The following is a 14,343-nucleotide window of genomic DNA, read 5'->3' as shown; positions in this document are numbered from 1 at the left end:
GTGATTATATGAGAATTTAGAGATATATTTTGGACTGGTCATGTGATGTAATTATATCAGTATTTTAGAGAAATGTTAGACTAGATATGTGATGTAGTCATTTCTGAGTATTTTAAAGAAATATTTAAGACTAGTCATGTGATGTAATCATATCTCATTATACTAGAGAAATAATTTTAACTGGTCATGTAATGTTAGCATATATCGGTATGTTATAATGGATATATGATGTAGTTATATTTGAAAAATTATATCATAATTTGTACTGTACATGTTGACTGCACCAATTTCCCATCATTATCACCACATTGCCATGTAATAGCAAGGAGAAAGCAGATCATCTATTGGGGATCAAACCCTGGATCTCATACATGAATGTCAGGCACACTGACCACTTAGACTATACAATGTTGTATAATATAGCTGTTCCTTGAGTGGCCATACATATTTCAACCTCAACAATTGCTTGATATGCACAGATATAAAGCTGTTCCAATATGATACATGGGACCAAAGAACATCAAAAAGAAAAACAATTACCATAGTTATACATTTTTCAGGGAAAAATAAATGAAATGGATTAACTTTTAGCCATTGGACTGGTTCCATTTCATTTAGTCCATAAGATGTATAATGGTCTCAAGCAATCTTAGCCAATCTGATTCCATAAAATATATTTTAAGTATTAAATTGAATCTTTTTAGAATTATTCTGATTTACTGAATTGGAAGTACAACCATTATCAGTTTAGAAGCTTGAACATGCCATTTTTCCCTTTTAAATTTTTGTTATATTTAAAAAGCCTGTATTCAATTATTATATAGACTTGTGACATTGCATGACCAAATTAATGATAAACAGACAGTGACAGTAATTGAAAAGAAAACCATTAAAAATATGTCAATAATTTACTACAATAGACAGACATATTTGTTAGTTTTGGAAGAAAAATGCCATGATAGTGCAGAAATTGTAATCGTTTCATACGTCATCCTTGACTCTGCTGTTTTCCTAGCTAATGGTGTGTTTAAGGCTTCCTAAGATTTATTCATTCAACTGGTTAGCATTCTGTGGACTGTTTCTTGCGACAAATTGATTAATAGTAATGATCAATGGCACATCTGTGGTTAGACTTCCACACTTTTTGCCAAGTTGGTGACAGTATTGCAATTCCTGTTGACTGCGAGGAAAATATTTGCTTAATGGCCATTAACCTGGTGCTTACATATTAATTATGCCAACACTGACCCAGAGTTTGCTCTTCACTCGAAGGATAATTTCTAGATTGTCTAAATTGGTGACTTGATACTAACGGGATCTGTGATCAAATAGTCATGCTTTGATGAAAAAAAAAAGAAAGAAAACTTTTTAAACTCAAAGATCTTATGTCCAGTGATGTAACCATTTCACTGTAACTAAAACTTAACAAAATTCTGTCTTTCAGGTACGAAGTCACTATTGGAAGATTTTATCAGCTTCTAAGAAATGATGAAATCAAAGTTTAACTGATAATGCCTTGCTTAACATCACCAGCATAATGGTAAGTCTTAAAAAGATTTTCTACATTTATTTATTTAACATAAAAGAAAATAAGACTCGAAACAAGAGGTCAAAAAGGAAATTATACAGTATTTAACGTCTTTGAAAAATGTATCAGTGTGTATTTTTTCTTGTACAACTCTGAGCTGCATATCTGTTCCAAAGTAATGTTCAATAAATAGAAAGATGAAAGAAAACTTACCCTGTCCTTTATTTCTGAAAAAAGTAACTGATTCACAACTATTTAAAAACTCATCTAATTTACACAGATTGAAGATACGGGATTGGGATTCTATCTTGAAGGTCAAGGTCACATCTCAGTATTTTAAGTTTTCCTTCATAATTGCTCAACCTCTGTACATTTATTTTCTTGATTGTAAACCTTTTTAACCTATGGTAAGCATTGGACAAAGCTGAGCTGAACTGGCTTGTTTGGTAGAACCTCAAAATTTTAAAGATAAATGCATGGATCACAGACTTGCATATATACATGCATGCATACATACATACGTACATACATACATACATACATACATACACACATGCATTCATTCACATACATGCACGTGCACACACACATACAGATACACATACAAAACAAACAGACCGACATATAGACTGGCAAGTTAGCAAATGACCATCTAGTGACCAAAAATTCAAGAAACCTTGAATACATGTGGCATTTATGTTAAGATTGAATTGATCATTGAATAGGAATTTTTAAATGACCATTATGAGAATTCCTTGTAACAGAATTGTCTGAGCACAGATTTGGTTTAGTATAAAAATTTTGAACATTTGATTTTGCTTACTTGTTTTCAATTTATTAAAATTGTTTCTTTCTCTACATAAATACCAGATTTTACAAGACTGAGTGACTTCTTCACTTTTGAGTTAAGATTATATTTGTGCACAGATTTGTGAAAATTGTTCAGGTGACCTTATATGGAACTGTGGCTTAGATTGGTTTCTTGGCATTCACCTGCATGTAATGGTTCTGACCTCTTAAAAGTCATTCTCTTTCAACAGACAAGTTTGTGTTCTTAAATCTGCAAGCATCTGTATGCAAGTTGAGGTAAGTATGCCTTAATGAGAAAAACATGTGAAAGGAAAACAGGTTATTATGAATGACTCATTCATAACAACATCATTATCAAGTTTGGATGATGAAGATGAAACTTACTATCCGCATTATTAACTATGACACAAAAGCCAGCCTGTTAAGCATGTAACAAAAGCCAGCCTAGTACACATGCAAGGCTGTCAGCTGACTTTGAAACACTGCTAATATAAAAAAATACACACTTAGATTCATTGAAGTAAAAGATTTTATTTTTAAAGATGCAGACCTCATTAGCAGTTAATCAATTAACCAGATGAAAGTTGTATAAAATCACTTTATTTTTTCTGAAACTGACTTGAATATTGCACACACACACAGACACACACACACACAATTTTAAATTTTTTGCAATGAAAGCATGGCTTTGATTTCTATTACACTTGCTAACAAGAGATGAATGTAGTATGTACTCTTTACAAGTCAAATCAATATGGTTACTTATTATGATGTAGTATGTACTCTTTACAAGTCAGATCAATATGGTTACTTATTATGATGTAGTAGGTACTCTTTACAAGTCAAATCAATATGGTTACTTATTATGATGTAGTATGTACTCTTTACAAGTCAAATCAATATGGTTACTTATTATGATGTAGTAGGTACTCTTTACAAGTCAAATCAATATGGTTACTTATTATGATGTAGTATGTACTCTTTACAAGTCAAATCAATATGGTTTCTTATTATTATGTAGTATGTACTCTTTACAAGTCAAATCAATATGGTTACTTATTATGATGTAGTATGTCCTCTTTACAAGTCAAATCAATATGGTTACTTATTATGATGCAGTAGGTACTCTTTACAAGTCGAATCAATATGGTTACTTATTATGATGTAGTATGTACTCTTTACAAGTCAAGTCAATATGGTTTCTTATCATTATGTAGTATGTACTCTTTACAAGTCAAATCAAGATGGTTACTTATTATTATGTAGTATGTACTCTTTACAAGTCAAATCAAGATGGTTACTTATTATGATGTAGTATGTACTCTTTACAAGTCAAATCAATATGGTTACTTATTATGATGTAGTATGTCCTCTTTACAAGTCAAATCAATATGGTTACTTATTATGATGCAGTAGGTACTCTTTACAAGTCAGATCAATATGGTTACTTATTATTATGTAGTATGTACTCTTTACAAGTCAAATCAAGATGGTTACTTATTATGATGTAGTAGGTACTCTTTACAAGTCAAATCAAGATGGTTACTTATTATGATGTAGTATGTACTCTTTACAAGTCAAATCAATATGGTTACTTATTATGATGTAGTATGTCCTCTTTACAAGTCAAATCAATATGGTTACTTATTATGATGCAGTAGGTACTCTTTACAAGTCAAATCAAGATGGTTACTTATTATTATGTAGTATGTACTCTTTACAAGTCAAATCAATATGGTTACTTATTATTATGTAGTATGTACTCTTTACAAGTCAAATCAATATGGTTACTTATTATTATGTAGTATGTACTCTTTACAAGTCAAATCAATATGGTTACTTATTATGATGTAGTATGTACTCTTTACAAGTCAAATCAATATGGTTACTTATTATGATGCAGTAGGTACTCTTTACAAGTCAAATCAAGATGGTTACTTATTATTATGTAGTATGTACTCTTTACAAGTCAAATCAATATGGTTACTTATTATGATGTAGTATGTCCTCTTTACAAGTCAAATCAATATGGTTACTTATTATGATGTAGTATGTACTCTTTACAAGTCAAATCAATATGGTTTCTTATTATGATGTAGTATGTACTCTTTACAAGTCAAATCAAGATGGTTACTTATTATGATGTAGTATGTACTCTTTACAAGTCAAATCAATATGGTTACTTATTATGATGCAGTAGGTACTCTTTACAAGTCAAATCAAGATGGTTACTTATTATTATGTGGTATGTACTCTTTACAAGTCAAATCAATATGGTTACTTATGATGTAGTATGTACTCTTTACAAGTCAAATCAATATGGTTACTTATTATGATGTAGTATGTACTCTTTACAAGTCAAATCAATATGGTTACTTATTATGATGTAGTATGTACTCTTTACAAGTCAAATCAATATGGTTACTTATTATTATGTAGTATGTACTCTTTACAAGTCAAATCAATATGGTTACTTATTATGATGTAGTAGGTACTCTTTACAAGTCAAATCAATATGGTTACTTATTATGATGTAGTAGGTACTCTTTACAAGTCAAATCAATATGGTTACTTATTATGATGTAGTAGGTACTCTTTACAAGTCAAATCAATATGGTTACTTATTATGATGTAGTATGTACTCTTTACAAGTCAAATCAATATGGTTACTTATTATGATGTAGTAGGTACTCTTTACAAGTCAAATCAATATGGTTACTTATTATGATGTAGTATGTACTCTTTACAAGTCAAATCAATATGGTTTCTTATTATTATGTAGTATGTACTCTTTACAAGTCAAATCAATATGGTTACTTATTATGATGTAGTATGTCCTCTTTACAAGTCAAATCAATATGGTTACTTATTATGATGCAGTAGGTACTCTTTACAAGTCAAATCAATATGGTTACTTATTATGATGTAGTATGTACTCTTTACAAGTCAAATCAATATGGTTTCTTATCATTATGTAGTATGTACTCTTTACAAGTCAAATCAATATGGTTACTTATTATGATGTAGTATGTCCTCTTTACAAGTCAAATCAGTATGGTTACTTATTATGATGCAGTAGGTACTCTTTACAAGTCAAATCAAGATGGTTACTTATTATTATGTAGTATGTACTCTTTACAAGTCAAATCAAGATGGTTACTTATTATGATGTAGTATGTACTCTTTACAAGTCAAATCAATATGGTTACTTATTATTATGTAGTATGTACTCTTTACAAGTCAAATCAATATGGTTACTTATTATGATGTAGTATGTACTCTTTACAAGTCAAATCAATATGGTTACTTATTATGATGTAGTAGGTACTCTTTACAAGTCAAATCAATATGGTTACTTATTATGATGTAGTATGTACTCTTTACAAGTCAAATCAATATGGTTTCTTATTATTATGTAGTATGTACTCTTTACAAGTCAAATCAATATGGTTACTTATTATGATGTAGTAGGTCCTCTTTACAAGTCAAATCAATATGGTTACTTATTATGATGTAGTAGGTACTCTTTACAAGTCAAATCAATATGGTTACTTATTATGATGTAGTAGGTACTCTTTACAAGTCAAATCAAGATGGTTACTTATTATGATGTAGTATGTCCTCTTTACAAGTCAAATCAATATGGTTTCTTATTATGATGTAGTATGTCCTCTTTACAGGTCAAATCAATATGGTTACTTATTATGATGTAGTATGTCCTCTTTACAAGTCAAATCAATATGGTTACTTATTATGATGTAGTAGGTCCTCTTTACAAGTCAAATCAATATGGTTACTTATTATGATGTAGTATGTACTCTTTACAAGTCAAATCAATATGGTTACTTATTATGATGTAGTAGGTACTCTTTACAAGTCAAATCAATATGGTTACTTATTATGATGTAGTAGGTACTCTTTACAAGTCAAATCAATATGGTTACTTATTATGATGTAGTAGGTACTCTTTACAAGTCAAATCAATATGGTTACTTATTATGATGTAGTATGTACTCTTTACAAGTCAAATCAATATGGTTACTTATTATGATGTAGTAGGTACTCTTTACAAGTCAAATCAATATGGTTACTTATTATGATGTAGTAGGTACTCTTTACAAGTCAAATCAATATGGTTACTTATTATGATGTAGTAGGTACTCTTTACAAGTCAAATCAATATGGTTACTTATTATGATGTAGTATGTACTCTTTACAAGTCAAATCAATATGGTTACTTATTATGATGTAGTAGGTACTCTTTACAAGTCAAATCAATATGGTTACTTATTATGATGTAGTAGGTACTCTTTACAAGTCAAATCAATATGGTTACTTATTATAATGTAGTAGGTACTCTTTACAAGTCAAATCAATATGGTTACTTATTATGATGTAGTAGGTACTCTTTACAAGTCAAATCAATATGGTTACATATTATGATGTAGTAGGTACTCTTTACAAGTCAAATCAATATGGTTACTTATTATGATGTAGTAGGTACTCTTTACAAGTCAAATCAAGATGGTTACTTATTATGATGTAGTATGTCCTCTTTACAAGTCAAATCAATATGGTTTCTTATTATGATGTAGTATGTCCTCTTTACAGGTCAAATCAATATGGTTACTTATTATGATGTAGTATGTCCTCTTTACAAGTCAAATCAATATGGTTACTTATTATGATGTAGTAGGTCCTCTTTACAAGTCAAATCAATATGGTTACTTATTATGATGTAGTATGTACTCTTTACAAGTCAAATCAATATGGTTACTTATTATGATGTAGTAGGTACTCTTTACAAGTCAAATCAATATGGTTACTTATTATGATGTAGTAGGTACTCTTTACAAGTCAAATCAATATGGTTACTTATTATGATGTAGTAGGTACTCTTTACAAGTCAAATCAATATGGTTACTTATTATGATGTAGTATGTACTCTTTACAAGTCAAATCAATATGGTTACTTATTATGATGTAGTAGGTACTCTTTACAAGTCAAATCAATATGGTTACTTATTATGATGTAGTAGGTACTCTTTACAAGTCAAATCAATATGGTTACTTATTATGATGTAGTAGGTACTCTTTACAAGTCAAATCAATATGGTTACTTATTATGATGTAGTATGTACTCTTTACAAGTCAAATCAATATGGTTACTTATTATGATGTAGTAGGTACTCTTTACAAGTCAAATCAATATGGTTACTTATTATGATGTAGTAGGTACTCTTTACAAGTCAAATCAATATGGTTACTTATTATAATGTAGTAGGTACTCTTTACAAGTCAAATCAATATGGTTACTTATTATGATGTAGTAGGTACTCTTTACAAGTCAAATCAATATGGTTACATATTATGATGTAGTAGGTACTCTTTACAAGTCAAATCAATATGGTTACTTATTATGATGTAGTAGGTACTCTTTACAAGTCAAATCAAGATGGTTACTTATTATGATGTAGTATGTACTCTTTACAAGTCAAATCAATATGGTTACTTATTATGATGTAGTAGGTACTCTTTACAAGTCAAATCAATATGGTTACTTATTATGATGCAGTAGGTACTCTTTACAAGTCAAATCAATATGGTTACTTATTATGATGCATGCCGTATGTGCTTACTTATAAGTCAAGTCCAGCTTCGAACAACATGCTGGCAGATCAGGGTTTATTTTGTTTGTTCTTCTGATTAATCCTTACAAACTGCATAGACCCAGATTGGTCTGCAAATTAAGTGTTGGCAAATCTGAATCTTTGCAAGTACTTAAAGTAATATTTTTGATTTTTTTTTTTCTTATGTGAGAATTTATTCCAATAGAACTTTTTTCTTTTTACAATTTTGATTTCTATGTCAGACTGTATGACAAGGTGGTCCTGAAACAGAACTCTCTAATTATAACACTGACCAATTTAGCCATAGTGTTGTTGTTGTTGTTGTTGTAGGGTTTGATGCCATTTTTCAGCACACGATAGGCTATACATGGCGGCCAGTATTAATGGTGGAGGAAGAACCCGGGAAAACCCCAGAAAGAACCACAGACCCACGAGAAGCTACTGGCAAGCTTTCTCACATACCTACATTGACTGAATCCGAGACTCGAACCCACATAGACAGAGGTGAGATGGCAGTGATCTGTAATGGAGAGTGCTTTAGACCACTCGGTCACTTGGGGCTCCTTAGCCATAGTGTGTACCACCTTTGAGTATGAATGCCTTATAATGAAGTACATGATTCAATGCTACCTCAGTATAACACTGTTCATTTGGGCCAAATAGTGTGTTGCCTTTTAGTGAAACCACCTTATAGTGAAATATAGGATGCATATACATTTTATGAATTAAATGGATCCATAATCATTCAACCTTATAAGAGGGACAGTGTTGCAATGAAAGGCATTAGAGTAAGAGAGTGTCTTACCATATTTATGTCATGTAATTTAACAATTTTGTCAGTTTGTGCAATTTTATAAGTATTTGAACACCATTAATCCATAAAAATCATAATTGGGTTTTGGGGGGAGGGGTGGATTGTATAGACAGTTTCAGCTCTACCTGTCATAGATGAGAAAAGAGTATGGAATGATCTGTTGTCTGTCTGACATCGATTTGCATACTTCTCATAAACTAACTGGCGGTTTGCTATGAAACTTTATTCATGCACTCATCCCATGGCCAAGTGGTTCTAAATGAAAATGGTGCCAATTTGGACAGCTTGAAAATGTTGTTCTCACTACTCCTCCTGAATGGATGGTCATATCCAAAAGAAGTTTTCACTAAAAGACTGAATCATATCCTGTCTAGTTGCACATAACTGAAAATGGGCCTATTTGATGTCCCATATGGCTGCTCAGAGAAGCCATCTTGGAAATCTTGTTATTGCTACTCTTCCTGAATGAAAAGTCAAATTGTCATGGGGTTTTACTCAAAGACCTCTTATGATGTCCGGTTTGTCCTAAATGAAGATGATGATTATCAGATGTCTAATAAACATGCTGGCCAACACAGTGGCCATCTGGAAAATCTTGTTTTTGCTAATCCTCCTGAATGAAAAGTAATTATGCCATGGGGTTTTCACCAGAATTCTTATGATGTATAGCTGGTCCAGAGTAAAAAATTGTGTCTATTTGATATTCAATATGACCACCACATTAATCATCATATACATATTCTACTGCAAAAGTTGAACTCTTATAGGTTCAACAATCCATCATTAAACTGGTTTAGATCATACTTAAACCAAAGATCTCAACAAGTAAGCATTGGCAATATTATCTCTCAGACTTGCACTAATCATTCAAGGGTCCCTCAAGGCTCAGTTTTAGATCCTCTCCTTTTCCTTATCTATATCGATGATCTACCATTAAATAATGAATCCACAAATACAGATGTGTTTGCAGACGATGCACCTTGTATACATCTAGTTCTGATACTGATGTTATCCAAATGAGATTAAACTCGGACCTTATTAGAGTCCAAAACTGGGCGTAACAAAACACAGCAAATCAGGATGGTAATTAATAAGGTAAAACAAAATGTATGATTTTGGGGACATCACAAAAGTTACACAAGTCAGGGAACCCAGAACTATCTCTTGCAATAAATAATCATCCATTAGAAAATGTCAAACATGAAGAGCTTGTAGGTGTGTCCATAGATAATAATTTATTATGGAATGACCATATTGATAAGCTTAGTAAAACACAGTCATCCAAAATTGCCCTACTCAGCAGAATCAAGAAATATTTACCTATGGAAACTTGCAATCTATACTACAAGTCATATATTCTTCCAACAATGGATTATTGTTCAAATGCATGGGGAAACTGTGCTAAATCTGAGCAAGACAGGATTTATAAACTTCAGAAGCGAGCAGCATGCATAATTTTAGATGCATCTGTTGATCATCCCTCAAAAGCACTGTTTACAGAATGGTTCACAATATATGACAGGATAGATTTTCACACCGCAGTTCTTTTATATAAATGTCTGCATGGAACTGCACCAGAGTATCTTCAGGACTTATTCAGGCCTTTTTCAGCACAATACCAGTTGAGATCAACATCACATGGAAACCTGAAAATGATGTTATCACCACTACTTCAAGATGTCTGGCCATATCAACACTGCTTTTGCCAAAAGACATGGAATGATGTCTAGTTGTTGCTTGAAAGACATGGTGCAAATTTGATATCAAATATGTCCACCATGGCATCCATCATGGACCACTCTGGTGGCCTAGTGGTTAGAGCATCCACTTCATATGCGGGAAGTTGTGTATTCAAACCCCAGCTGACTCGTACCTAAGACTTCTAAAAAAAATGGTACTAGCACCTGCCTTGCTTGGCGCTCAGCATTAAGAGGTTAGTGTTAGGACTGGTCAACCTGGTATCAAAATAATGTGACTGGGTGGAACATCATGCTAGTTGTCTGCAGCATGATACCCCTGTGCTAGACGTCACTATAAACTGCCACATTGCTGACATTGTAGTGATATAAATGAAAATGCTTTAAAGCTACGTTAAAAATCCAAATCACACAACAATGCATCCATCATGAAAATCATGTTATTGTTCCTCCTCCAAAATTGGAAGTCATATCAACAAGGGGTTTCCACATGAAGATTTCTTATGAGACTGTACCTTGTTGGTTCTAAATGAAAATGGTGCCAAACTGACATCATTATGTCCACCAGTATGCTATCACTAGAAATTATCATATGCCAGTAGTGTCTGGCCCTTGTTTTGATATAAAACATTTTATACTTATGAATAAGTTCACAGTTATTACTAAAAGTGCCTATAATGATATGTACACAATGAAAATGATAAATAATAAATATATGAAAAATTCCAGTAAGCATGGTAATTGTTACAAAAGTTACTGCTTAACATATCAGTGATAGTAGAACTATAACATTATTTGCAATAACTTTAACTACTTTCAGTGAAACAGTATGTTAGTCAGGTGTCACATTTCTTGTTATATTTCCCATGTAAAAGAAGTAATTTAGAAGACATAATTGCCTCACATAGGGATATAAAGTTACTAATTGCCTGTCTTTTCTGTACTAATCAAAAGAGTCATTGATAATAGTGTAGCCTGTTATTGTATTATTCAGTTCATCAGGAGAGAGAGAGAGAGAGAGATTATTCCCAGTTTTAAAGATATCTTACATGTCATCAAGTACACTAAATAGCATGAGAAATACCAGCCTTCAACTGTCTTATCACTATGTGATAGTAACTACCCAATCATTTTGACAAGTGTTGTAGCTATCAGCCCCAACCTCTTGGTATTAAATTATGAATATTCAATTTGTGTTGTTATGTTACTGTCTTGTTATTATTGATTTCCCACAAAACAGTGTCACAAGGGGATGGAACTCTCTTGTTTTTGGTTTCAAAGACTGGTCATGATTTTATCTGTTTTTATCAAGCCATAAATCTTCCAAATATTTTTTTGCCATCAATATCATTTCTGACAATTAAGACTTTCAGATGCAAGCAGTTAGAGCCTATAATAGACTTCACCATAATGTAATATAATAAATTGTTGACAGCTTTAAGGTCTACTTACAGCTACTTAACAATATTAGTGTGATTTTCTGCAAAACAGATAGTTTTAATCATTGAATATTAATTGTGAATATTAATTACTGTAATTGTTTTACATTTTGTAATCTTAAGAGATGGATTTACAATAATCTTAAGAGATGGATTTACAGTAATCTTAAGAGATAGATTTATATGAATCTTAAAGATTGATTTACAGTAATTTTACAAGGTGGACTACAGTATTTGTGAGAGGTTGATTATTACAATCTTAAGATATTGATTTACAGTAATCTTAAGAGGTGATTTGCAGAAATCTTCAGAGATGGACTTTTACAGTAATCTCAAGGGATGGATTTTTACAGTATCTCAAGAGATGGATTTTTACAGTAATCTCAAGAGATGGATTTACACTAATTTTAAGAAATGGATTTACAGTAATTTTAAGAGATGGATTTACAATAATCTTAAAGAGATGGATTTACAATAATCTTAAAGAGATGGATTTACAGTAATCTTAAGAGATGGATTTACAGTAATCTTAAGAGATAGATTTATATGAATCTTAAAGATTGATTTACAGTAATTTTACAAGGTGGACTACAGTATTTGTGAGAGGTGGATTATTATAATCTTAAGAGATTGATTTACAGTAATCTTAAGATGTGGATGCAAAGCCAAATTGCTTTTAATACCTTGTACTATAAGTAATTTTGGTACATCATTACTATGAATTGCTAAGCAGGCATATCCAGCTATATAGCAGCAGAGCAGAAAATCTGAAGAAGTTGCAAGTGTAAAAATTTTTATTATACAAAAACAGCAGAATGTATAAAGTGAAATTTAAAGTAAGAATTTAACCTGGCAAGAAATCTTTTTCAACAGATTGTTTTAAGTTGTGGTTTTTATTATGTAGACTTGTTTTTCTTTACAGAGAAACTCTTGGTATTTTGTTATGTCTCCTGCAGTATTTCCTGAACCCTTTTCTGTGCTTTCATTTCAGTTTCAAAGCATTCCATGACGATGCTTGAAATAAAGCATCTATTAGACTTGGATCTCTGAAACAGTTCTGCAGACTAATGAAAATCAAGATGAAATGAAATTTATGTGCAGCCAAAGAACTAATAACAATTTTAGCATCTGTATACTGAGAAACTTTACAGTGGTATTTTGTGCCTTCTCTTGTAGGTAGAAAAGTAGGTATTGTTCTCACACAAGGAGCAGTACTTGAAGTTATGTTCCATAATACTTTGGGAGAATGAAGTGTCACATATAAAATGAATTCTAAATATCTGCACTCAAGCACTGGATTCTTAAAACTCTTTATTTAATGATGCAACACATGTACCTATTTACCTGCACCCCACGTACAAATATCTTTGTCATGACCAACTAAAAATACTCAGCTGTTCTAACTGTAATAAATTTTGTATTTCTTTACTTTCTTCATTGTTGCACAAAATCACGTTAAGCAAAAATGAGATTTTTCTACAAATTCCTTCATTCTTGTACATCAGTATTGTACTTTGTAAAATACCATAGTGGTCATAATAAGCTCACACCCATTTTTGTCAAAACTTTCATATAAATATCCACATATTTGCTTTGTTGAAGTGGATTGGGGAAATAGCTGCTAAAATTTGCATAGAATATCCAGATTTTCTCAGAACCTACCACCATGCCTGGAATATTGACACCACATTACTTTGTGACTTAAATAAGTCTTTTTTTTTTAAATCAAATGTCATGTCTTTTCTTTGAGTGCAGTCATATCAGAAGACAATGTTCCTTCAGAGTGAAAGAGTTTATAATTGAGACAGAGGGAGCTAACTCTTCTATAGTACAACTCACTTAGCTCATGTATGTGCTCGGAGTCAATTTTTGCAGCTACGGTGTCATTTTGGAAAGTTTGTTTATACATAGTTTTAAATGGCAGTTATTGACTTTATTTCATGCCTTGTTCATCAAAATTCCATTGAAGATTATTGTATAAATTCCTTGAAAAATGCTAAACGGCAAATGCAATGATAACATACTTAGATATTTTTAGGCAGTTTAGCCAGCAAGATCATCCCAATTAAACCTGTTTTTGTCGCGCTGTGATGTAAGAGTGAACATGCATGCAGTTGCAAAGAAGTTTTCATTCAAATATAAACAGAGATGCAACAATGTCATTTATAAACAAAGCCTGGGAAAACACCAGCAGAAAAAGAAAAAAAAATGCATACAAATCTAATAAATTGGAGGCAATTATGTAACTTCATATATATCTTCTGTATCGTATGTCATGTCTTTTATTTCAATTTGTACTCAATACCTATTTTTCCCATACAAATACATTCCTTCATACACATCAAAGACAGTAGAAATATGGCTGTCATTTCAGATTTATTTTAGTTAAATTTTACATCATGCTGAATTATCATTTTGAAGAAAT

General features: G+C 31.5%; 1 protein-coding gene across 2 annotated transcripts in view; it reads left to right on the top strand.

Moving 5' to 3' along the window:
• The window catches only part of LOC149799536 (uncharacterized), a 349,619-nt gene extending 336,042 nt beyond the window's left edge, over window positions 1-13,577 (top strand). For both annotated transcript variants that reach the window (XM_089958886.1, XM_089958885.1), the window contains 2 exons: window positions 1,445-1,540; window positions 12,910-13,577. The gene's annotated coding sequence lies outside the window, so the exon portion shown is untranslated. The remainder of the gene's footprint in view (window positions 1-1,444; window positions 1,541-12,909) is intronic.
• The last annotated feature ends 766 nt before the right edge of the window (window positions 13,578-14,343 follow it).

The sequence above is a fragment of the Sinohyriopsis cumingii genome, chromosome 5 (assembly GCF_028554795.1).
Source record: "Sinohyriopsis cumingii isolate HCF-2022 chromosome 5, ASM2855479v2, whole genome shotgun sequence".
Lineage (NCBI taxonomy): Eukaryota > Metazoa > Mollusca > Bivalvia > Unionida > Unionidae > Sinohyriopsis > Sinohyriopsis cumingii.
This window is presented reverse-complemented; position numbering and strand designations above follow the sequence as displayed.